This window comes from Mandrillus leucophaeus, unplaced genomic scaffold (assembly GCF_000951045.1).
Source record: "Mandrillus leucophaeus isolate KB7577 unplaced genomic scaffold, Mleu.le_1.0 Scaffold400, whole genome shotgun sequence".
Lineage (NCBI taxonomy): Eukaryota > Metazoa > Chordata > Mammalia > Primates > Cercopithecidae > Mandrillus > Mandrillus leucophaeus.
Window position 1 is genome coordinate 1,488,098 of NW_012104255.1, and position 3,901 is coordinate 1,491,998.

A 3,901-nucleotide genomic window follows, 5' to 3' on the forward strand; every position below is an offset into this window, starting at 1 on the left:
AAAAAAAAAAAAACAGGAAAGAATACTTTCCAAATTCATTCTACAAGTCAGTATTACCCAGATACCAAAACCAGACAAAGACACATCACAAAAAGAAAACTACAGGCCAATATCTCTGATGAATATTGATGCAAAAATCCTCAACAAAATACTAGCAGACTGAATTCAACAATACATTAGAAAGATCATTCATCATGACAAAGTGGGATTTATCCCTGGGATGCAAGGATGGTTCAACATACGCAAATCAATTAATGTGATACATAATGTCAACAGAATGAAGGATAAAAACCATATGATCATTTAAATTGATGCTGACAAAGTATTTGATAAAATTCAACATCTGTTCATGATTTTAAAAACCCTCAAAGACTGGGTATAGAAGGAATATAACTCAACATAATAAAAGCCATATATGACAGACCCACAGCTAGTATCATACTGAATGGGGAAAAACTGAAAGCTCTTCCTCCAAGATCTGGAACATGAAAAAGATGCCCACTTTCACCAGTGTTATTTAATAGCACTGGAAGTCCTAGCTAGAGGCATCAGATAAGAGAAAGATATAAAGAAAAAAGACCCAGACCACAAAAGACCCAGAACAGCCAAAGCTATCCTAGGCAAAAATAACAAAGCTGGAGGAATCACATTACCTGACTTCAATTTATACTACAGAGCTCTAGTAACCAAAACAGCATGACACTGGCATAGCAACAGACACATAAACCAGTGGAGCAGAATAGAGAGCCCAGAAACAAATCCTCACATCTACAGTGAACTCACTTTCGACAAAGGTGCTGAGAACATACACTGGGGAAAAGACAGTCTCTTAAATAAATGGTTCTGGGAAAACTGGATATCCATATGCAGAACAATGAAAGTAGACCCCTATCTCTTGCCATATAAAAAAATCAAATCAAAATGGATTAAAAACTTAAAACTAAGACCTCAAACTGTGAAACTGCTACAAGAAAACATTGGGGGAAGATCTCCAGGACATTGAGCTGGGCAAAAAATTCTTGAGCACAACAACTCACAAGCACAGCCAACCAAAGCAAAAATGGGCAAATGGGATCACATCAAGTTAAAAAGCTTCTGCACAGCAAAGGATACAATCAGCAAATTTGAAGAGGCAAGTCACAGAATGAGAGAAAATATTTGCAAACTACCCATCTGACAAGGGAATAGTAACCAGAATATAGCCGGGCACGATGGTTCACACCTGTAATCCCAGCACTCTGGGAGGCTGAGGCAGGTGGATCACATGAGGTCAGGAGTGCGAGACCAGCCTGGCCAACATGGTGAGACCCCTGTCTCTACTAAAAATACAAAATTAGCCGGGCGTTGTGGTGCATGCTTGTAATCCCAGCTACTCAGAAGAATCGCTCGAACCTGGGAGGTGGAGGTTGCGGTGAGCTGACCTCCAGCCTAGGTGACAAGAGCGAAACTCTGTCCCAAAAAATAAGAACCAGAATATATAAGGAGCTCAAAAAATGGGCAAAAGATTTGCATAGACATTTCTCAAAAGAAGATATACCAATGGCAAACAGGTATATGAAAAGGTGATCATCAGAGAAATGCAAATCAAAACTATGATGAGATATCATTTCACCCCAGTTAAAAAGGCAGGTGAAAAACAGGCAGTAACAAATGCTAGCAAGGATGTGGAGAAAAGGGAACCCTCATACACAGTTATTAGGAATGTAAATTAGTACAACTACTATGAAGAACAGTTTAGAGTTTCCTTAAAAAACTAAAAATTGAGCTATCATATGACCCAGCAATCCTACTCTGGGTATATATCCAAAAGAAAAGAAATCATCATATCAGAGAGATGTCTGCACTCCTGTGTTTGTTGCAGTACTGTTTAAAATAGCTAAGATTTGGAAGTGACCTAAATGTCCATCAACAGATGAGGGGATAAAGACAATGTGGTACATGTACACAATGGAATACTATTCAGCCATAAAAAAGAATGAGATTTACTGGGCGTGGTAGCTCACACCTGTAATCCCAGCACTTTGGGAGGCCGAGGCAGGCGGATCACAAGGTCAGGAGTTCAAGACCATCCTGGCCAATATGGTGAAACCCCGTCTCTACTAAAAGTACAAAAATTAGACAGGTGTGGTGGCATGCGCCTGTAGTTCCAGCTACTTGGGAGGCTGAGGCAGGAGAATCGCTTGAACATGGGCAGCAGAGGTTGCAGTGAGCCAAGATGGCACCACTGCATACCAGCCTGGCGACAGAGCAAGACCCCGTCTTAAAAAAAGTCTTAAAAAAAAAAAAAAAGAGATCCTATCATTTGCAACAACATGGATGGAACTAGAGATCATTGTTAAGTGAAATAAGCCAGGCACAGAAAGACAAACAAACATTGTACATTCTCACTTATTTGTGGGATCTAAAAATCAAAACAATTGAACTCATAGACATAGAGAGTAGGATGGTTACCAGAGGCTGGGAAGGGTAGTGACGAGGGAGGAAATGCAGGGAAGGTTAATGGGTACAAAAAAAAATAGAAAGAATGAATAAGACCTATTTATTTGATAGCACAACAGGGTGACTATAGTCAATAATAATTGTACATTTTAAAATAACTAAAACAGTGTAATTGGATTGTTTGTGGCTCAAAGGACAAATGCCTGAGGGGATGGATACCCCATTCTCCATAATGTGCTAATTTCTCATTGCATACCTGTAACAAAACACCATGTACATAAATATACACACCTACTATGTACCCACAAAAATTTAAAAGAGGAAAGAAAAAGAAAAGCACATAGAAGAAAATGAAGATAAAGTACCAAAAATATCACCAGAAGAAATCACCATATGCATCTTTGTATGGTTACATCATCTTTGTATATAGTTATAGATATATTTTACAAATATAAATTATGATTTTTGTAACCTGTGTTGTCACTATTAAAACTTTCACAAATGTTAAAAAATAGGGAATTCTGCAAATAAATTAGATTGTACCCACATAATGGAGGAATACTATGCAGTCATTCAAATGCATACTAAAGGCAGACAAATAAATTTGAATTGGGTTATGGTCTAAAAGAACCTTAGCCTAACCTTAAAACTTTAAAAAATTTTAAGGAGAGGCCAGGCGTGGTGACTCATGCCTGTAATCCCAGCACTTTGGGAGGCCAAGGCAGGAGGATCACGAGGTCAAGAGAATGAGACCATCCTGGCCAATGTGGTGAAATTCCATCTCTACTAAAAATACAAAAAATTATCTGGGCATGGCAGGCGCCTGTAGTCCCAGCTACTCGGGAGGCTGAGGCAGGAGACTAGCTTGAACCTGGGAGGCAGAGGCTGCAGTTAGCCGAGATCGCACCACTGCACTCCAGCCTGGGTGACAGAGCGAGACTCCATCTCAAAAAAAAAAAAAATTTAAGGAGAGGCTAGTTCTATATTACTTGCATAATTAAAAATTATTTAAAAATAAAAATAAGGACAAAGGAATAAGAAAATTACACATCTACAGGCGGAGCACAGTGGCTCACGCCTGTAATCCCAGCACTTTGGGAGGCCAAGGTGGGCGGATCATGAGATCAGGAGTTCGAGGCCAGACTGGCCAACATGGTGAAACCCTGTCTCTACTAAAAATGCAAAAATTAGCTGGGCGTGGTGGCAGGAAACTGTAATCCCAGCTACACGGGAGGCTGAGGCAGGAGAATCATTTGAACCCGGGAGGCAGAGGTTGCAGTGAACCAAGATCATGCCATTGCACTCCAGCCTGGGCAACAAGGCAAGACTCCATCTCAAAAAAAAAAAAAAAACAAGAAAAGAAAATTACACATCTACATATCTTTGAAAGATATCAAAGTATAGTATTAAGTGCAAAAGGAAATTGCAAAACAATAGCTATCGTGTGATCCTATTTTTGATA